Source organism: Notamacropus eugenii, chromosome 5 (genome assembly GCF_028372415.1).
Source record: "Notamacropus eugenii isolate mMacEug1 chromosome 5, mMacEug1.pri_v2, whole genome shotgun sequence".
Classification (NCBI taxonomy): domain Eukaryota; kingdom Metazoa; phylum Chordata; class Mammalia; order Diprotodontia; family Macropodidae; genus Notamacropus; species Notamacropus eugenii.
The window spans coordinates 219,406,959-219,430,742 of NC_092876.1; positions in this window are offsets into that span (position 1 = coordinate 219,406,959).

Below are 23,784 nucleotides of genomic sequence, written 5' to 3' on the forward strand. Positions count from 1 at the left end.
TTCTTTGAGAGTGATTTGCAGCTTGAAAGGTTGGAATCAGGAACATTCTCTGTATAAATTCTTCATCTGAGCTTTGATAGAAGGAAAGATTCTAAATGTCAGAGGCAAAAAGGGAGTGGATTCCAAACATGGTAGAAAGATAGCTGATGCCAAGGCAGAAATGAGGGATGTAGTGTGGTCTAGAAGGAACAACAAATTAACCCATTTGGTTGGAATACAGAGTACATGAAGCAGAGGTAAATTTTATACAGCTCAAGAAGTAGATTGGAGCTGTATTGTCAAAGGCTTTAGATGCCAAACAAAGGAAAATACGGTGGTTTTGGAATCAAAAACCTTGGATTCAAATTCCAATTATTCTATGAACCACCTATATTTCCTTGGACAAATCACCTCACCTCTCTGACTCTCAGTTTCCTCACCTATAAAATGAGAGAGTTGGATCAGATGGTCTGTAAAGTATCTTTTAGTAATATTAATAGCAAGAATTTATATAGAACTTTGTTTGCAAAATACTTTGTAAATACTGTCTCAAGTAATCATTACATCAACCTGACAGATGTTATTTTTATTCCTATTTTATAGAGGGAGACACTGAGTCAGGTAGATATCACATAGGGTCATGAGGCTAGTCTGTGGTTGGATTCAACTGTTCCAATTTCAAGGTCAGCTCTCTTCCCACTCTACTATCTTGCTGCCTTTTAGCATTAAATCTAGGATGTTAGGAGCAATAGGAAAATACTAGAACTTTGTGAGCAAGTGACTGACATCATCAATCCTGTGTTTTAGGAATATCATTTTGGCAGCTATGTTGAGGAAGGATTGGAGATAAGGTACTTGACTCTAGGAGACCAATTAGGAAACAAGAACTGAAGAGTAGATTCCAAATATGATGGCTCCATTATCATCCATATGGCAATAGATGGCTATAGAAATCAAGACAAATTTGACCCATTTTGCATTTATTTGTTGTTCTCCTAGTTTCTTCAATAAATGTTCTTGGGATTATTTAGGTTTAGTTGAGTCTCACTCTAAAGTTTTTCTGAGTTCATTTCCTCTTGTACTGATTTTTGCTGTTTTCTGAGGTAACGCTGGGCCCGCAAGGTATCACAATGGATAGTGTCAGGCCTGGAGTCAGGAAGACCTGAATCGAAATACAGTTTTAGACAATTACTAGCTTTTCGCGGTAAGTCATTTAACCCTGTTTGCTTCGGTTTCCTCATTTGTAAAAGGAGCTAGAGAAGGAAATGGCAAGTCACTCTAGGGTAGTATCTCTGCTAAGAAAACTACAGTTGACAACATTGTGGTTATTGAGAGGTAAACAGAAGTTAAACAGATAGCATTCAGGCCAGGCTATTGAACTCCGACTTTGTTATCAACATGCCTACTTACAAGTGTGCCTATTAACATGCTTGCTTACCTGTCTCTCCAGTGGACTATCTTGTAGATTGCTGCAAATACTTGTGAAAACAATATTGAATTGTTCACATGGGAAAGTATTTCTCTGGATAATGAGGTTTTTTTCTAGCACTTATCTTTTCTCTAATCCTATCCCTTTTTCCCATTCCAGATTCAAGGACCCATCCATAAGAAAGTATAAATAGCCTGAGGATTGCCTCCTGTTAATTTGTATAGGAGCCATCGGACTCCCTAATTGAAACACAGAAACAAGCAAAACTTTGAGATACTTCGCAATGCCCTGAACTAGATCGTTATTTAAAGTATCCTTTAAATAGGAAATTGGAACAAATATAAAATGAACAGGTAATTTATTGTCTCGTGAGTTGTCTAAAATATCATAGAAAGACTAGGTAACATTTAGCTGATTTTTTTAGAAAAAAACTACATAAGGCTAAATTAAGGATGAATATTGAAGAAGAGTTAATTTTGGCACAAAAATTTGAGATGGCATTTTATAGGAGATAGTAGACAAAAGCAGGACATTATTTTTAAAGGTATACTTAAACAGGGAAACAGTTTCTTTACAGAGCTCAGAGAAACTCATCTGACAAGACTGATCTTGTCCTTTGAGTTGCCTGCAAATAGCAGGGTGGTGGTCAGAAACACAACATGGAAAGATTTTAAAATAGAAAATGGTAATGTATATAAGGATATCTAATTAATTAATTTTCCTTGATCTCTTATGCTCTTTCCTTAGAATGAAACAAAGTTGTAGCTAAAATCATATATAAATATGTACATATATACACATATATATAAAATTCAAAGTCAATTTATTGTGGAGTACTTTATAACTAAAAAGTCCTTTGTGAGTGCTAAGTAAAGTAAGGAGAGACAGCAAGGGGCACTGAATAGCAAGCTGGCCTATCATTCAGAAAAGACATGTGGACAAGTCCCTCCTATGATCCGTACCAGCTATAAGACACCGAGAAAGGCACTAAACTGTTCATTGTCCCAGGCATCTCTCTAACTCAATAATTTGCAGAATACTTGCTGATCTATATTGGTAGAAGGATTTTCCTCTCAGAGAGTTTCTTATGTCACTGAAATCACAGGTTTAGACCCTCCAAAAAAGTAATGTAATAGTTACATTCCTTTCAATTTGTATAATCATTTCATGGAATATTTAAAATTTGAATTTTTTGTTTAGAGGGTAGAAAATCAGTTTCTCTTCCACTTCAGTTTCCTTTTATTTGCTAGTCTAGGAAATATAACAGTAAAAGGGGTGAAGATACATAATTAAGAAGGTAAAATAAATGGCCATGTCAGCAGATCAACACCCAAAATTCTCAATCAAATGACCAAATCCCATAAGGCCTGTAGCTTTACATCGTGAATACTCTTTATTGCTGATGCTTGTAGCAGATGCATTAAGTTCATTACAACATGAAGCCAATTCTTTGCATGAAATAGCTTTGTTAAGACTCAGAGGTCCAAACAGTATAATGCATTAATTGGTGCCCTGTTCACAGGTACATTGTTCACAATTGACCTTTCCTTAAAACAAAGCCTTCCAAATTGCGTATACTTAATATTGCCTGGCAACGAAAAAACATGTCTTAAATTTCATAATGGTTTGTAAATTGCATACATTTGGTATTTCTTACTAAGGTCTAGTTTCTTTCAATATTTTTACTCAAAATTCTAAGCAAACAGTAGAATCCTACTTGAGCTAACAAGTGGTTATCCTCCCAAAAGAACTACAAAAAAATTCCCTAATGAAAAAGTAACTATTGTGTAAGACAAAGAAGTCTTTTGAGTTGCCCTAACAATTGACAAGAAATAAAATCCAAGAAAAGACCTAGCAATAAAATCCATACCCTCAGATATCTATACACAAACATACAAAGTGTGGGTGATAAGCAAGGGGGTAAATTTGTCTTGAGATATATTACTGAGACTTGGGGGTGGGGGTAACTTATGACTGAAACATGGCTCTGGAAGGGTTAATCATATTTAAAATGAATAGAAATGGAGCATACAATTGCAATGTATATAAAAAAGAAATACTTGTGAAGAAATCTAGAAACCAAAGTGGGTAAATAGTGTGCAAAACAGTTCATGGAAGATTAATAGAAGGAAAACAGAAACAACCTGGTTGTTGAAAACACAGACCACCTGTATAAAAGGAGGAAATAGATGAGAGATTTGGAAACATCTTGAACCTAGCACACAAGCATGGCAAGGTAATGAGAGATTAACTTTCTAGCCATCTATTATAGCTTTCTCTATTAAAAGCTAATAAATTCTTGGTTTGCCTTAATGACAATTTTTTTCTTCTTATGCTTCTCTGAAAGAATTGTATTTATCACTATGGTGAAATAAAATACTCTTATATTCACGTGCCACACTTTGTTTAACCATTCTCCCAATCAATAGTCATCCATTTTCTTTCCAATCTTTTTTTTTTTTTTTTTGGCTGGGGTGAGCCTGGAGAAGGGGTGGTGGTAGGGTATTACCAAAAATGCGGCTAAAAAGAAGTTGGTATACTTGGGATTATTCTATCTTTGACTTCCCTAGCGATCCCACTACTGGGCAAGTAGCGACCTTTAAAATCAAATTTTTAGTATAAACCGCTTAGCAACTTTTCTCATATAATTCCACGGTATTTTCTAGAACTGTTGACAGATATAGAGGGCCACAAATAACATATTATTATGTTTTTCTTCTCACAGCCCCTCCAAGATGATTTCCATCATGTCATCCTTCCCAATGTACTAGATGAAACCTAAGAATTGTTTTAATTTACACTATAATTTGTATTTCAAAATACATAAAGAGAAGGGTAAAGAAAAATCAGGTAAGAGAGGATGAAATCTAAAGTTCGTCATGGTCTTGTATCAGGAGCACTAAGACTGATAATGAGTTGAATTGAGACTGTCAGTGAAGGCTTAGGACAACAGCAAAAAAAAGTTTTTTAAAAAAGGTAAGTTGGGGAAAGAGAAGGGTTAAAGAAATAAAACTGCTACTTAAAGTGGATAGGACAATGGTAATAGATTATTGTGAGAGAGCAGAAATATTCACCTCTTCTTTTATTTCTATTTTCTCTGTCAAGTAGAAATGAAGTAAGAGAACACACATCTGGGGAAGTTCACATCATGAGTCCTAGATAAACTGCTGCCCAGAAAAAAGAAAATGAGTAGATGTGATTGTAGCATTACTTTCAATGACCTTAAAGGATCAGAGCAAAGAGAAGTGCTGAAAGACAGGAGAAGGTCAAATGTTCTCATTTTCAAACCAGGGAAGGGATTAATATCCAAAACTGAACGTAGATCAGATGACTTCTAATTATAATGAAATTCTAGAACTATTGTTATTAAAAGGATGTTTCTGAACATCTAGAAAGGGAAGCAATTATCATAAGACTTAATGCAGCTTCATCAAAAGTAGCTAATGTAGTGGACCATGTCGATATGATAAAAAAAAGAGGACATTACTTAATTTATAGATTTAATGTTATGCCAGCCAAACTCTAAGTGTTTACTTTATAGAGAAAGGCAAAATAATGATAGAATTAATTTGAGAAACAAAAAACCTAGACTCTCAAATGAAATAATAATAAAACCAAAGGAATCAAAGAGGAGTGGCATTATTAGATCTCAAAGTATATCATAAAGCAGTAGTCATCAAGGCTATTTGATATTAGTTAGAAATTTTTTTTAGTAGATTAGTATAATAGACTAGATAAGCAAGACCCAGAGTCAACTGAATACAGTGGTCTTAAGCTTCAGTGATTCATATTTCCTTTAGGATCAAATAAGAAATCCTTAGTCTTCCATTAAAGTACACCATGATTACCCAGTTGATAAATGGTCAAAAGATATGAATAGGCAGTTTTTAGATGAAGAAATTAAAGCTATATATAGTCATATAAAATGCTTTAATTTAAATTTAAATGCTTTATTGATTAGAGAAATGCAAATTAAAACAACTCTGAGATACCACATTACACCTATCAGATTGGTGAATATGACAGAAAAGGAAAATAACAAGTGTCAAAGAAGATATGGGAAAATTGGAACACTATTGCATTGTTGTTAGAATTGTGAACTGATCCAACCATTCTACAGATCTATTTGAAACTATGTCCAAAGGGCAACTAAATCATGCATATATTTTGTTCTAGCAATACCACTACTAGGTCTGTATCCTAAAGAGATCAGAAAAAAAGGGAGGGGGATCCACATGTACAAAAATATTTGTAGCAGTTTTTTTGTGGTGACAAAGAATTGGAAATTGAGGGGATACCCATCATTTGGTGAATGACTGAAGAAGTTGTGATATATGAATGTAATGGAACACAATTGTGCCCTAAGAAATGATGAGCAGGCAGATTTTGGAAAAACCTACAAAGACTTAACATGAACTGATGCTGAGTGAAGTGAGAAGAACCAAGAGGATATTGTACACAGCAGTAGCACCATTGTACAATAATTATCCCCGACAGACTTTGCCCTTCTCAGCAATACAATGATCTTAGACAATTCTGAAGGACTCATGATGGAAAATGCTATCCATTCCCATCCAGAGAAAGAACTATGGAATCTGAATGTGGATCAAATCACACTATTTTTCCTTTCTTTTCTTGTGTTCTGATTCTTCTTTCACAACATGGCTAATGTAGAAATGTGTTTAACATGATTGTACATGTATAACCTATACTGGATTGCTTGCTCTCTTGGGGAGAGGGGAGGGAGAAAAATTTCATGAAGATGAGTCTTGAAAACTGTCTTTGCATGTAAGTGGAAAAAAAAAAAGTCCTCCACGATCTGACAAAATGATTGGGTCATTTTACATTGCACCTCATGCAGTTGCATTACATCCAAATTAGGCTATATAATATTTTCTGAACCTCTGTGTTGAAAATGCATTTTTTGTTTTAGCATAATTAAGTGCCTCTGATTGAATCTTGCCTTTATCAACCAAGAGTATTAGGAGTAAAGTACAGAAACAAGAGTTTCTTTAACTAGAAACAGTATATGTATTTATATTGTTAATTATTTTAATGTGATTAAAGAAGATCTTCCCCACCCATTAATGGGCCTGCCCATTAAGGGAAGCTAAATTAGGGAAGTTGTTTTGCAGGAACCTTTTGTTTTTTTATACCCAAGTATCTTTTGTTTTTTTCTTTTGAAGCACTGGGTCAGAGGGTTATGTCCTCTGGCTCTGAAAAGTGTATAAATACTCTGAGGTGCAGTTTTGCTTCCGGACTAACTCATTGGAAGAAAGTTATTTGGCCAGATGAAACTCTGGGTAGCCTTGGCTTTGAAAGCCCAGATGTTGGTGCTTCCCTCTTTAGTAACTATGGTCAGACAGTTGGAAACCTGTCTGTTGCTCTTTGTTTCTCTTCTTGTGTTTTTCTCTACTGGAGAATGATACATGTACTTGATTAAAGTGATTGTTGACTTTCCTTTTAGAAAAGCAGATCTAAGAACCTGCAGGCTCTCCTGTGTATGTCAGGGTCCACTCTGATACAACCTCATATTTCTATATCTAGCCCCTGGGAATTTGTACAAGCAGAATGCCTAGAACCTTCACCCTCATGACCTCTCCCTACTGGGATCTCTGACTCCATTCCAATTTCTGCTTGGGTGCCAGCTCTTCAGACTCCTTTCTCATCTCAGAGTTGTTAGAATCCCCTCCTCTTCCTGCTAATGCACAATTACAATTATATTAGTTCTAAATAAAATTTGAATTTAATTAATTGGGTACAGGTTGTGGCTGCATAAAATGTAGCCTCCTGGAGGGCAGAGATTGTTTTCTTTTGCTGCATTTGTATTCCACACATCTAGTATAGTATCTGGCCTAGCTTCCTTTGGAAAAGACATTTGCTCAGTGGTGTGGCGGATAGAATATAGGCTTAGAGACAGCAAGAGTTGAGTTCAAATCCAACTTCAGATACTTATTAGCTATATGACCCTGGGCAAGTCACCCATTTGCCTCAGTTTCCTCATCTGTAAAATGAGCTGGAGAAGGAAATGGCAAACCACTCCAGTATCTTTGCCAAGAAAACCCCATGGACAATGTGGTCCACAGGGTCCTGAAGAGTTGGACACAACTGAACGATAACAGAAATCTTGCTGAGGAAAACCCCTCCATCAATGCAGATGAGTATCAACTCTGGAACTTCAAGTGCTAAAGAGTTTCTAGGGGTCTTGAAAGGTAAAGACTTTCCTAGGGTCACACAGTCAGTATCTATAAGGAGATTTGAACTCAAAAATTCCCAATTGTAAGGCTAACTCTCCCTCTTCTATGCCAAGGCTGCCTTTATGTACTTACAGAATGGAACATGAATAATAAATGCTTATTGAAATGAGAGATGGGGGAGAACAAAGCAACTTCATTTCAAAAGAACTTGGATTAGAGGAGAGAGAGAAATTTTGTTTTTTTAAACAGTCTCTGAGAACATTGTACAGAGTAGCAGCAACCTTGATGAGCAACTTTGATAGGCTTAGCTCTTTTCAGTAATATAAAGATCTAAGACAATTCCAAAAGACTCATGATGGAAAATGCTATCCACATACAGAGAAAGAACTATGGAATCTGAATGCAGATCAAAGTATGTTATTTTCACTTTTTTTGTTTTTGTTTTTTCTTTCTCATGGTTTTTCTCTTTTATTCTGATTCTTTTTTTACAACATGACTAATGTGAAAATATGTTTAATATGACTGTACATGTATAGACTGTGTCAGATTGCACGTAGTCTGAGGGAGGGAGAAGGGAAGGAAGGGAAGAAGAAAAAAATTTGGAGCTCAAAATCTTATAAAAGTGGATGTTAAAAACAATTTTTACATGTAATTGGAAAAAATAAAATGCTATTAAGTTGGAAAGAAATAAATTAACCAGAGACACGAAAAAAAAGGAGTCTCTGAGTTTGCTACCTTTCCAGTCATTTGTTTAGCTGGTTTCCTTACAAGGACAGTGATGGCTTGAATGATAGAAGAAAGAACAAAAATGAGGCAACCAGGCGGTTGAGTCAATCACTAAATATTTATTAAGCTCCTACTATGTTCCAGTCATTGAGCTAGACACTGGGATACAAAGAAAAGCACAAGACAATCCCTGCTCTCAAGGAGCTCACGGTCTAATGGGAGAGTCAACATGCAGATGACTGTGTACAAGCAAGATATATACAAAATGCATTTGAGATACTGACAGATGGAAGTCACTAGGGGACTATGGAAGGTAAGTAGAAGTTTTAGCTGTGTCATGAAGGAATCCAGGGAAACCAGGAGGTGAAGTTGATGAAGGAGGATGTTCCAGGCACATGGGAAAACCAGCAAAAATGCCCTGAATTGGGAAATGGAATGCCTTGTTTGAGGAGCAGCTGGGAAGCAAGTATCACTGGACTTCAGAGTCCATGGGGGTAAGTAAGGCAGGAATGGAGGCAGAGATAGTGGCACAAGGCTTCTCAGAGATATGAAATGAAGAAGAGGGAAGAAGCAGGAGCTCTCAGCGAATTGCCTCAGTTTTTTTCCCCAGTAAATCATAGGAAGCAGAGTTCTTGGCTCAGACTGTGAGGATAATGGAGGGTGGGAGTAGGGATACCTGGAGTTAGGATAGAGCTGAGTTCAAATCATGCCTCAGACACTTACATAAGCTCTATTCACCTCCATTTCTTCATCAATGGAGACAAAAATAATTTCTTCAAATGGGGCTAATAATAGTACCTACCTCCCAGGGCTCTTGCGAGGTCACAAAATGAAATAACATGCATAGTACTTTGCATGTATAGTATTTTGCAAAGTGCTATAAAATTGCTTATCATCATCATCATCCCAACAAAGTTTTCCTTTAACCAGACCAAGGGCCTTCCCACTTAAAAAGGCAAAATAAAACGCTGTTTCCAGTGAGTCCTTCACTCTTTCCTGTCTTTTGCTGGTACAGTTATCACTTCCACATCATGACTTACCCCTTTGCGGTCTCAATAGATTTCAGGTTGTCATAAGAAATTAAATGGAAATTTTGGGGAAGCTGTAGACAAAATATGAAGCCCAGCAGATGACTCAGAAAAAATTTAGAAACTCAGAAGTGCATAAAATATACATATGGTACTATAAACATCCCATAAAAGGAAAAGAAAAATCTCAGACCTACTCTGGTATGAAGTGAGGGTCAACAATTTTTAGGCAGATTTTCCAGATCATAGGGGCACTGTATCCCTAACCCCCTCGATGTGGAAGGAATAACTGTATTCCCCCCTGAACACTGAGTAGTGTAAGCCAACTGGGTGAGGCAAGCAGGAGAGGATTCATGCAGCTTTCAACATGGGTGAGCCACTGCTTTCCAGCTCCCCATTGCTTCATTCCTCAGTCTCCCCCAAGGCTTGCTTCCCTGAACCGTCCTAACTCATATTCTGTTAGGTAAAGGATGAGATTCAATGAAGGAAAAATGAAGGTCTTGCTGGACTACCGTAAGACTATAAATAAGAAGTCTAGTATGTTCTGTCCTCTGTCTTCTAGCTCTTTCCCCATTACTTTACTCTGGGCTTAAGGAAGGGAGGGCAACAAAGCCTAAGGACACCAAGGAGTAGGCTTACTATGACTGAATAAAAGATAGAATGATAGGATAGATCTATGATTCATTGGTTTGGGGAAAATTCTGGATGAAGAAGGTCTCTTTAACAAAGATGGGAAGCATCTTCTCTGAAACTCATAGTCTTAAGAGAGTTGTCTAGAGCACTGGGGATTTAATGGACTTGCTCAGGCTCACAGAGCCAACATGTGCTGTGGAAAGCTGGGGGGAAGAGGAGGCCTCCAACCCAAGTTTGTCCAGACTCCAAGGCTGAGTCTCAATGCAGCAGGACTTACTGCTTCTTTACTATGATTTTTGCCACTGATATTTGGGTTCCCTGACATTTCTGGTAAACATGTGCTTTGTGTTCCTTTGGGGCCCCACTCCCTCCATCTCCACCCAGACGTACTGGGGAACAGCCATGGGTAATCACCACGACATTGGAGAGAATAAAACTTTCTTATGCAGAAATAAATATTAATTAATTAGAAAATGAATTAAAAGGACAAAAATGCAGAAGCATCAGCTGTGGACTGAGAATTTTGACATAGCTATGGGCTTGGAAAAAATAGTAACTACTCAGTTCAGCGTTTGAGAAGCTACTTTTTACTGGCACTGGATGAAGATTCATTGAGGAGGGAGACAGAGTCACTCCCAGCCTCTGCCTTAAAGATACTCACAATCTTAAATACGTGTACATAAAACAATCTAAGGATCCTGCCAAAAAATGGAGGCTTAAGTCCCAAAACAGTGGCACTCAAGGTTTCTGTTGGTTTGGCTTGAATAAGTAATCTCTGCTGCTAATTTTTCATTGCAAGTACTTCACCAGGAAAGCAGTCTGAAAATGTGAAAACTTACTCCTGCAAACATCAACCCCCCTAGGATGCCTGACAAAAGAGACTAAATTTATTTTGCTGGCCTTTCTAAAAAATAATTTTTATGATTTATTTTGTTAACCCTCTCCCTGTCTCCCCTCCAAGATTTTCCCCGAGTAGCAGAATTTGGTTTTTATCTCTCTGGGGACTTTCAGCCAGCTCCACTTGAAAGCCTTAGGGTTAGAAGAGATTGTCTACAGAACAGATTTTATTTAACCTGACAAAAAGAAAGAAAGGAAGGAAGAAAGAAAGAAAGAGAAAGAAGAAAAGAAAGACAGAGAGAAAGAAAGAAAGAAAGAAAGAAAGAAAGAAAGAAAGAAAGAAAGAAAGAAAGAAAGAAAGAAAGAAAGAAAGAAAGGAAGGAAGGAAGGAAGGAAGGAAGGAAGGAAGGAAGGAAGGAAGGAAGGAAGGAAGGAAGGAAGGAAGGAAGGAAGGAGGGAAGGAAGGAAATAAGAAAGATGAAAGAAAGGAAGGGAGAAAAAAGATAGAAAGAAATGTAAAAGAGAAAAGGAAGGGAGGGAGTAAGAAGAAAAAAAGAAGGGAAGAAAGAAAAGAAGGAAGAATGAAAGAAAGAAAGAAGGAATACTGGCTTCATAGCTGAGCCCTCAGAAGTCAGGAAAGCTCTCCTTCCTTTTCTTGAGGACATCATGCAATCCTTCGGTGTGAGTTAGCTTGTCAGGCACACTTCCTGTCTGGACCAGCATCGACCAGATGATTCATACTACCAGTGACGGAGTAGGTATGAGTTCTCCTCAGAGTACATGTTTTCTTCCCATGCAGATTTCCACCTTTGAGGCTGAGCAAATGACGTGACCTCTGGACTTCTCTCCATCTCTAAATGACCCTGAACATCTTCAAATTCTTGAGCATTTTCTCTCTTATTGGCTTCAAATTCCTTTTCCTTCCCTCTCTACATCCCCTTCCCTCTTACTCAAGTTTCTTTTCTACCTTTATATCCCTACCTAATGAGATAGCTCCTATGTATGAGCCTGTGGTCACTAACAGAGGCAGTATGAATGCACAGACCTCAACCCAGGTCCAAGTGCAGTCCAGTGTCTCTGTGGCTATGTCATTTACTGAAGACAGTAAGGATACAGTGCTGGGTTTGGAGGCAGGGAAACCTGACTTCAAATTCCTGCTGGTAAAATACTACCAATGTGACCTTGGGCAAGTGATTTAACCTATCTCCTCCTCAGTTTCCTCATGTAGTAAATGAGGCATTTGGACAAGATAGCCTAGCTGTGAGGCAACTAGGTGGCCCAGTGGATAAAGTAGCAGACCTGGAGTCAGGAAGACATCTTCCTGAGTTCAAATACGACAGAGACTTTACCAGCTGTGAGACCCTGGGCAAATCACTTAGGCCTGTTTGCCTCAGTTTCCTCATCTGTAAAATGAGCTGGAGTAGTAAATGGCAAACCATTTTAATGTCTTTGCTAAGAAAACCCCACGAAGAGTTAGACAAGGCTGAAAAATGTCTGAACAACAACAAAAAGAGGGAATTGGACTAGATAACCCAGAGGGTCCCTTCAGACTCTAAATTTAAGATCCTGTGAAAGGTACTAGTGTAAGAATACTCATTATATTTCTTGGAAACTTGTCCATATTTTATCAAAGGAGGAAGAACTTTTCATTTGGCATATTCATGTGGCAGGAAGAACTATTGACTCGAGAAGCTTTGGGTTCAAGTGTGGTACCAGATTTGCTGTTTGCTATCCGAGTGAACATGGGGGAAAATCACTTTGTTTCTCTGAGGCTGCTGCCTCATTTGTAAAGTGGAGATAAATACACTTTCACCCCTGCCCTCCCAGTACTACTCTGCAGAAAGCATTTTCTAAGTGGGAGACTTTCTGGTTGGTATGAGCTGTAATCTCCCACCACTTGCCAGGCCTCCCAGGGCTTTGCTGATCTCTGCAATCATCACTTCCTTCAGTTCAGTGAAACACCTACACAGCTCTGTGCTCCTGAGATTTAACCCCTCTGGGTGTCCCTGTGCTGAGTGCCAGGGTGTTTTCACCTTGGAGGGAAAAGATTCCCCAAGGATTCAGAGATCCAACCCAGATAAAGGCCTTACACTGATTTCATTTCAAAAGGACCCCCCCTTCCCCCAAGCCTTGGGAAATTGCCTGCCTGTTTATGTTAATCTGTAAATCCCCAGGACCTGTTGCTTCTAGTCAGGTTGTAAAAGCTCTTGAGTGCTGGAGCTTCTTTGGGGGCCTTCTGGTCAATATACTTCTTGCAGAAAAAGTTTGAAAGCCTCGGAAAGGTTTGAAAATGAAAAATTGGGGTGGGGGAGGAGATGATAAGCATTTTCTGCTTAAAATAGACACTTGAAGAAGATGGGAGGAGATTTTGAGTTTGTTTTCTCTTTAGACTCAGAGGATTACAAAATATGAGAATTTTAGGGCTGACAAAGACCTAAAACAGGATTCCCCCAAAATCTCAGAGCCTGAGGGACCATTTGTTGACTCTCCTCTTTTGTCTATGTGATGACTAACTTATCTATTTACCTGTATTCAGCTCTAAGGTGTGTGTGCTAGGACAGATGAGTCACCTAGGCAAGAGTATTCCTATAACTAAGGGAGAGACAGGAAGACACACACACACACACACACACACACACACACACACACACACACACACACACACACACACACAAAACAGAGTGACCTACAGAGGAAGACAGAGAGAGAATTCTATTAATTTAAATAGACTTGGTAGCCTGGAGTAGTTTCAAGACTAGGGAATGCTGCCAATCTTTAGATCACTCCCTTAAGTCATTGATGGTGACTTTTGTGGGTGACTATATCTGTGCTATAAGAGTAATATAATGACCATGGAGTGGTGGGGACTTCCAGCCAGACTGAGAAATGGTTCAGGATTTTTCATGAGATTATTTTTATCTAAAAACTTTAGGGTACTTTCCATATGAGATCACTTCCAATTGACTCTTTCTCTCTGTGTGTCTCTCTGTCTCCCTGTTTTAGAGACAGGGAGACACAGAGAGATAGAGATAGACGAGACTTCCATATTAGCTTGTATGCCTCCCCCACACCCCACTCCACTTTTCACTTTGTTTGTGAGCTCTCTTGAGGGCAGGGACTATTTTCCCTTTCATTTTATCTCCAGTGATTATCGCAATGCCTGACACAAACACTTGTTGACTATTTACTTTATAATAAGCTTGACTTTTACATAGAGCTTTTGGTTCAGAAGGAAGCACAGACAAGTGGGACAGTTTTGAAACTATGGTTTCTAGAACCTGATATAGGTCCTCTTATTCCAATAAACCCCTGAGCTTGACAGCACAATTATCATACCCCCATTTTACAGATGGATAAATTGTTCATGACCATATGCCAAGGCCCTTTACATCACACAATCCTACCTCTCCAATTTTGAAATAGTTTTGAGAGCTTCTTAAACTTTAGATTATAATTTCAAATGGAGGTCTTGGAAAAATTTGACAACAGTAAAAGTTTTCTGAATGTTCAACTACCAAAAATTAATTCAAAATCAAACACGTAATAAATCCAAGGTGTTTCTGGTAGCATTTGCCATGTTGCATTGGCCTAACTTCACTGCAGCCTTGGTTCTAAACACAAAGCATGTGCACTTAGCACCGGGCATGCCCTCTGGCCATGCAACATCAACTACCACCGCCTAAATAGGAAAAGGGGTTGGGAGTGGAAAAAGTTGAAGAAGCTGGTTTAGATGAAGATTACAGATAAAAAGGTCTTCATGTTGAGTTGCTTCTCTTCTCATTCTTTTTCACAAATGACTATTTTAAAAGATGCTTAAGTACTCCTCATTGTGGACATAGATTTTAATGATTTCTATTCCCCAGCTGAGAGTGCTGCCCCAACTCATAAATTACCTTGTCTTAACTATATATTTTGTATTTACTTATATGCATACATGCTGTTTAGTGGTAGCTAGGTGGTGCCTTGTGACTAGCTGTGTGACCCTGGGCTTGTCATTTAACCTCTGTCTTAATCCACTGGAGAAGGGAATGGCAAACTACTCTAGTACCTTTGCCAAGAGAATTCCTTAGATTGTATTGGCATGCTATGGTCCAGGAGATCGTGAAGAGTTGGATATGACTGAACAACAACCCCAAGATGGTACAGTGGATGGAGTGTTGGACCTGGAGTCAGGAAAAATAGGTCCAATCACCTTACTAGCTGGGTGATCCTGCTGCAAGTAGTTTAACCTCTGCCTCAGTTTCCTCATCTATATAACTGGTCTTTGGTAATAGTATTTACCTCTCAGGGTTGTTGTGTGGATCAAATGAGAGACTTATAAAGCACTTTGCAGTCCTTAAGGTTCTGTATACATGTAACCTATTATTAAACTCTCAGGGTAGGAAGTTTATTTTTGTGTTCTCAGTACCTAGTGCAGCCCCTGGCACATAGTAGGTGTTCAATTATTATTTTATGATTGAATTTTTTTTAAATTCAAACCCTCAGGGTAATTAACAATAGAAGGAAAAATGACCCATAAAAGCAACACAGAACATCCTTAGATTTTTGAGATCTCAGGCAGTCAGGACATAGTAAAGCTCAGCTCACCTGTCAGATGAATATTCATGCATTGCATTTTATTCAACAGAATTGTCACACCTTTTCATCAAGAGGATAAAGGGTAATGAGCCTTGTTATCCTCTGGGTGCGAGGAAATACTTGTTCTTCCACCCTGGGACATGTGAGGAGTCTCCTTTATCCTTTGTACCAGGTTATCATTTTTTGGTGCTCATTTTTCCTAAAGGAAAAGAGTTTTGGCCAGGGGGCTGAGGAAAACATGCTGATTTCTTCATTCGTTTCTCCATTTATTCCATAAAATTTTAATGAGCACTTACTGTGTGCAAGATACTAACATAGGTGCTATAGGGGATAGAATGAAATGGAATGGATTTCAAACCTTATAGTCCAACACCTTCATTTTCTCAGATGAGGAAATTAAGGTCCAGTGGATTCAATGATTTGCCCAGGTTCACCCAGCTCTCAGTAATACCAAGTGGATTCGAACCCAGGTTTTCTCTCTCTCAGATTACTGGGTTTTTTTTTTTCATTGTATACCATGCAATATCCTCAGGGCACCATTTTGACTTTACTACCAGTGACTTAGAACAGGACCAAGAAGATGACATAGACAAAGAAAAAAAGTATGTGTGTATATAAATACATGCACACATACATACATATATATATACACATACACATATATATGTGTATGTGTATATATACATACACATATACAGTGTATGTAGTATGTGTCATTGTAATTGGAGCATACTACATACACATATACAGTGTATGTAGTATGTGTCATTGTAATTGGAGCATGGTAAAAGAATTTCTACTTAGGATACTTGAGATATATTTCATAAAGAAAGTTACTTTTGTGTTTAGGTCTTGAAGGAAAGATAGAATATGAATGATCACAAATGGGAGAGAAGGCCTTCCTCATACGAAAAGAAACTTAGGTAAAGCTATGGAAGCTGGAAAGCATCAAGTTGAATATGAGGATGATGAGTTTGCTTGGAGCAGAGTGTTATAATACAAGGAAAAAGTAGGAGATAAGCTAGGAATACAGGTAGGGAATAGTTGTAGAACGGTTTCTGTAATGATTAAAAAGCTCAAGAGATATAGTTTCTGCATAGTTAATCATTTTGTTAATAAGGCTTGTAGGTTATTTATAAAAGGATGGTTATTTGGTCATCTCTCTTAGACCAAAGATCCCCAATGGCGATGGGGTCAGAGTTTTATACCTTTTAAAGAGGAGGTGTTCCTGAGGAGGGGCAATCAATTTGGATTGGTTAACAGAAAAACAGGTGTGGGCTATGTTAAAATGAAGGTCTTAGGAGTACGTGACTTAGAGGCATTCAAATCTTGGTCAAGGAGACATCAATTTCCATGTCACCTGTCTTGGTAACAGGGAGAATCAACCTTTCCCCAGGCCTGTCTGCACAAACACAACAAACAGGCATCCACCCTTCAGCTCATTCTTAGAATTTCTTTTACTGTCTGATGAGATCTTAGCCTGTGCAAATCTCTAGAGAGATGTCTCACCCAGGTTGATTCCTAGATGAGGAAGTAAAAAAGGGGAAAAACTTGGTCCTAATGCAATAATTAATTATTAAATAGAAGAGAGAAATATTCATTTCTCACACTTCAGCGTCAGATTAAGGAGTTTAGACTTTATTCAGGAGGCTATGTGAAGCCGATAATGACTTTGGAGCAGTGGAATAATATAGTCAAAGCAGTTTTAGGAATATAAATGTGAATATTGTATGTTGGGATGATTGGTTGAGCGTAGAGCCTGAAGGAAGAAGACATCTTTCCAAAATGAACAGGAGACTTATAATATTACGAAATAGTCATGAGGCATTAAGCCTGAGCAAGAGTGGTAGTAGTGGGACTGGAAAGGAGGGGGCAGATATAAAAAAGGTCATGAAGGAAAATGATCAGGACTGGCAATTGAGTGCATAGAGATAACTAAAGGGGAGGGAGGAGTAAAAGCCAACTCCAAGTTTGGGGGTTAGGGGTATAGGATGATGGTAGGGAAGTGAGAAATAACTCAAATGTGGGTGGATCATATGATTTTAAGCAGAAAGGGACTCAGAGATCACTTAATCCAATGCCCTCATATTACAAATGAAGAAACTCATAAAGGTAAATTGACCAAGACCATTCAATAGGAAGTAGCCAAGCCATGATTTGAACCCTGGTTTCCTGGATCCAAAGACAATGTTATTTCCTCTGCTTGCTTCATGATGGTTTGGTATCAAACATGATGAATGTAGTTTCAGACATGCTGAGTTTGGGTTACTAGGTAGCCATAAAGGGAGAAATGTCCTTTGAACAACCGGAAATAAAGAATTGACATTTAGGAGAGGTCAGGATTGGAGCTCCAAGATGCCTGATCCCACTGAGTCAGAAACCAGAGTTCTTTCTCCTTATATTTCCCTTCCCTTTTGTGGCTGAACTCCTTGAGAAGGCTTTCTACTTTCCTCTCATTTTCTCCTTAACTCTCTACAATGTGGCTTCTGACTGGACCTCATCATTCAATTGAAACTACTTTTCCCCAAGTTACCAATAATCTCTTCATTGCCAAATTTAACGCATTTTTCTTAATACTTATCCTTCTTGATCTCTCTGCAATTTTTGACCACTGTCTTTCATTTTTTATTCCTTGATACTTTCTTCTTTCCAGGTTTTCCTGACACTGCTCTCTCCAGGTGCTCCTCCTACTTGGTTCCTTTCCAATCTCCTTTGTTGGACCTTCATCCAAGTTGTTCCTGCTAATGACAGATGTCCTTCTAACTCTGTCCTGAGGCCTCTTCTCTACTACAGATTTACTGTTTCATTTGGTAATTTCATCATTATTCATGGTTTCAATTATCATCTCCATGCTGATAATACTTTTCTACCTCTAGCCTCTCTCCTGACTTCCAGTCTCACATCTTGAACTCTCTGCTGGATATCTTGAATTGAATGTTCCACAGACAACATAAACTCAACTCCTTATCTTTCATCCTAAATCCTTCCCCTTCTGAACATCTCCATTACCATGAAGGGCACTATCATCCTCCCAGTTGCCTAGGCTGGTTGTAGGTGTCATCCTCAGTTCCTCACTCTCTCATCCCTCTCTGTCCCAAATCCAATCTATTGCCAAGGACTATTGTTTCCACTTTTGTAACATCTCTTATATAGACTCCCTGTTTGCCTCTGACACTACTACCACCTGTTGTAGGCCCTCATCACTTCAAGCCCAAGCTACTGAAATTGCTGTGGTTGTTACTCCTTTGCTTTCAGAGAGGACCAATGACATCACTAGGGTGATGCCTTGGCTTGCTCATGAATTGGATGTAAATGAAGCAGAGCTGAGCAAAGTCACAAAGTCATCAGCCTCACTCTGCTCCAGAAAAATTGAAGTCCAATAACCTGGTGATCCGTCTCCTTACCTCAAGTTTCTCTTTACTCCAGTTTGTCTTCTATTCATTTGTCAAACTGATCTTACTTATATACAAATCTGATCATGTCACCTCCCCTCCCCTCACCCAATTCAATAAACTCCAGTGGTTCTTTATTAATTCCAGAATCAAATATAAAATCTTCTGTTTGACATTAAAATTTAAAATTTAAAACCCTTCCTAAGCTGATTCCCTTCTACCATTACAATCTTCTTACACCTTACAACCCACCATGTTCTCCGACCTCCTTGTGGTTTCTCACAAAAGAACCTCCATCTTCCAACTCTGTGAATTTTCACTGTCTATCACCCATACCTGGATCTGTCTCCCTCCTCACCTTTACCTCCTGCTTTTTCTGGTTTCCTTTAAATACCCATCTTCTCTATTTCTCCTTGTTAAGATCTTTCAAGGCCCAGCTGAAATGCCACCTCTTCCATGAAACTCTTTTAAAAAATTTTTTTATTCTGACCTTAACAAATACCAAAAAAATGAGGATTGTCAATGAAGCTTTTCATATCTGTGATATAGAACTTGCTTTTAAGTGGATAGATGATAAAGTCAGTCATTTCAATGTTATTTTGTTTTTTTGTGCTTCTGTCTGATCTTTCTTCTCTTCTCAATTTTTTTGGAGGAGACTTTATCTTCAGCCATCCTATTCCTTCCACCTTTACCTCAGAATTGGCAAGAAATAAAAACAAAACTCTTTTAAGAAATATATACCCTTAAACAAAGCACATTACCACATTAGCCATGTCCCAAAGATGTGTTTTTCATTTTGCATCCAGAATCCATCACTTTTCTTTACAACGTAGGTGGTATGCTTCCTCATCTGGACTCTGGAATCATGACTAGTCATCATGTGATGAATCAGAGTTCTTAAGTCTTTAAAAGTTGTTTCCTTTACAATGTCATTATTGTTGTATTCTGGCTTTGCTCACTTCACTCTGCATTAGTTCATATAAGTCTTATCAAGTCCCTCTGGGGCCTTCACCACTAGTCATCTTGACCTATGTTGTGCCTCTGGCCCCTGATGACTCTGGAAGAGAAAGTGAGGCTGATGACTCTGCACAACCCTGTCCCACTTAAATCCAATTAACTCACAAGTCAAGACATCACCCTTGTGATGTCATCCGTCCTCTCTGAGAACTAAAGGACGAACAACCCCACCACAACAACAAAGTTTCACCTTCTTCAAAAAGCCTTTCTCAGTCCTTCCCTTCCCCTATTTCCTTTTCTCTGAGATCGTCTCTAATTTAGCCTGTGTATACCTTTGTTTGTATGTAGTCTTTTGCATGTTGTTTTCCCCATTGGACTCTGGGTTCTTTGAGAGCAGAGAGGGTCTCCTACCTTTCCTTGTATCCTCAGTGCTCAACAGGTACCTGGCACATAAACCTTGGTTCACTGACTGTGGGCTATTAGAATTTCAACTGGGTGCCCAGGAGACACTTCAAACTCAACATATTATATCCATTATAACAATTGGAATGAGAGTTTCCAAAGTTCTAAGAGGTTAAGAAAGAAAAAATGAACAGTTTCACCTACCCATTTTTATTCCTTCATCTATGGACAACTGCTATCCCAAGTGGGTAGTTATGTGGTAAACAAAGTCTGTACCAGAGTGGGGAAATGGAAAGGTATACATATCCAAACATCCAAAGGGGATATATTAAAAGGTATTTTTTTGGACAATTAATCATTTTATTAATCATACTAGCAAATAATTAATGAAAGAGGTCAGTGACACTCTCCAATGCCAAAGGCACCTAATAGAACCTACTCGATGCTTACATATTCTTAGAAGAGTGGACATTACTGAGGGTAGCAATCAACTCTGATTTGTTCACAATTAATAAGAAAAATGAATATTATGAGTGGTGGACCTGTACTAATGAGAGGCTAGCTGGGGATGGAGGTGGCATGTGGTGGGCCTCTTCCTTTGTGACCATATTAGGATGATGAGGCAGCAGGTCTGTAGGCTAGGATGGTAGGGCAGCTCTGAAGATGGCTCCTCTCTTTTCTCTTTTTTATAAGAATAATTTGTATTGCAGATATAAAGATTTCACCATGGTGATTGGTGAGGACAAGGTTTTATCTGCTACTTCTGCCTACAGATTTATGCTTTGGGTTCTCTGAGTGCAGTCTTTGGGTGAGAAGCATAAGAGGAATGTTTCCTGATTTTCTCATGTTTAGTTAACAAGGGAGAAATGAAAGGCTTTATCTAGACATGTAGGTGGTATAGTGGATAAAAAACTGGACTTGGAGGCAGGAAAACGTGAGTTCAAATCCTGCCTTATATTCTTACTCACTGTGACCAGCTATGCAATTCACTTAACCTCCCTGATTTCCACTTGTAAAATGTGGGTGATAATAGCACCTCACAGTGTTACAATGAGGATCCAATGATATAATATACGTAAATTGTTTTGCAAACCTCAAATCATGTGCACGTGTGTGTGTGCCTGCACTCACACACGTGCTGGTTATCACAATTATTATTACTGCGGCAGGCTCTACCTGGCTGTACCAGGCTGAACCTCTTGGACTATATCTGCAATGCCCCAGAAACCTCTTCACCCCTGAAGCTAACTCTAATTTACTATTTTGTTTTTCCCCAGTTACATGTAGAAATAATTTTTAACATTTGTTTATAAAACTCTAAGTTCCAAATTCTCTCTCTTCCACCTCCCCACCCTCCCCATTGAGAAGGCAAGCTATTCGATAGGTTATATATATGTGTAGTCATGCAAAACATTGGAAGCCAACTCTCCTCTGTGATTTCACACATGGGAAGAACCCTCAATTTCCACAGCCACCGTCACTGAGTAGCTGGTTTTTCTCAGAATCTCTACATTAAGGAGGACACCCAGGCTACTCACAACTTCATTCCTCTCCAGGTTATGTTCCAGACTCCTTCTACAATGCCGCCAAACCAGATATCTTTATTCCTTCTCCCCTTTCCAACTTTTATGTCTGTCTTTTACCATTCAAATATAAATTTCTGGAGGGCAGACTGTCTTCATTTCTGCTTGTGTTTTTAGCCCTAGTACTTAGTATAGTACCTGGCACATAGCAGAGATTAATAAACACTTCTTGCCCTGACTTCATTATCAATGATGCCAGATGATATGGAGCCATCTAGACACGACTGTACAGTTAACTATGAAATTATTGGGAAAAGAAGAGGAGAACTTCTTGGCTGTTTTTAGGAATAAAAGCAAAAAAGCAAGGGGTCTATTAATATAGAATACATGCCAATTGTCTCTTAAGTTCCAGAAGAGTGGCTTTGGGTTACTCTCTTAAGGGAGGAAATAAATGCCTTATCAAGATGCTTATAAATTCCCCCTCCATGACCATGGGAAAAAGGTACCATTTAAAGTTTTGTTGACCCAATCACACATGTCCAAAACAGACCTCATTATTTTCCCCAAACCTTTCCATCTATTGAACTTTCGTCAAGACAACCAACATTCTTTAAGCCTCCCAGCTTCATAACACTAGCACTATTCTGACTCCCTCACTCCCCCTTTACCCACACATTCAGCCTGGTGCCAAACCTATGTATTCCTCCTCCCTCAAGATTACTTACATCACACCCCTCCTCTCCACTCACTCAGACACCGACTTATTTCCGCCCTTTACCACCTCTCATCCAGGCGATTGTAATGTCTTCCTGACTGGGGTCCCAGCCTCAAGTCTGGGATCCCCATTTGTACAAATGTCCGAGTGACATTTTTCTGAGTAGATCTGAGCATGTTGTTTTTCTCCTCAAATTCCAATAGCTCCTATTGCCTCTAGGATCATGTATGTATAAACTCCCTGGTCTGGATTTCAATACCTTTACAACCTGACCCCAATTTCTCCTTCCAGTTTTATTCCTTTTCCAGAACTATATTGGACAGCCAAACTGGTTTTCTCCCTGTTCTTCACACAGGGCACTGGATCTTCCATTTCCATGCCTTCCACTGGTCATCCCCATACTCCTGTAATAGGTTTCCTCCTTCTTACTACCTCACAGAATCTCTCGCTTCCTTCAAAAGATAACTCAAGTGACACTTTCTACACAACGCACCCCCCTTAACTGCTAGTGCATTCCACCCCAAGTGACACTTTCTACACAACGCACCCCCCTTAACTGCTAGTGCATTCCACCCTAACTACCTTGTTTTAATTTTAGATGTATTTATTCAGTATAATTTTTCTATATTATTTTCTCTAATAGATTGTAAGTAAGCTGTTTGGATTATTTCACTTTTATCTTCTTATTTACATAACCTGCACATAGTAGGCACATAACAAATGCTTATTATTAGATGGATTAAACTAACATTCTACATCTTTTTTAAAGTTTGGAGTCAGATGGACTGATTTAAATTCCCCTTCTTTTCCCTTGCCCTGATTATCTTATGCTGGTCAAAAGACCCGGACAATTCACAAGCACAATTATTGTTTGTCCTTGGTTTTGGAAGTGGACCAGTAACGTCAGGGGGTAAAGTCCTGACTTGAACATGAATTGGATTTAAGTGAGACAGATTTGCACAAAGTCTTCAGCCTCACTGTCTTCCGTGGGTAATTGAAGTCCAGTGACAAGACAAAAGCCAGGGATGCTGTGGATGACCTTGCATAAAGGCAAACAAAGTGGGATTTTTGTTGTTTTTCTTTCGAAATTCAGTTTCCCAGACTCGTGCTAAATTGTAGACATCTGAAGGATTAATCCCTGGTAATCCACAGTGCTGAAGCACAGCTTTCATGCCTTTGGGCACTAAGCTTGTTAGGTGCCGCGTTTCAGTGCTAAGCAGGTGGGCTACACATGTGGACTTAGTCAATCAGCTACTATGCTCACAAGTGGGCCATACATGAGGGCTCAATGCACTAAACAAATCAGATGCTGAGTAAAACTGTATATAAGTTGGAAGCTTGATATTGCCTTGGGGCTCACTCTTGATGTTGTGGAAGAAGACTCTGGG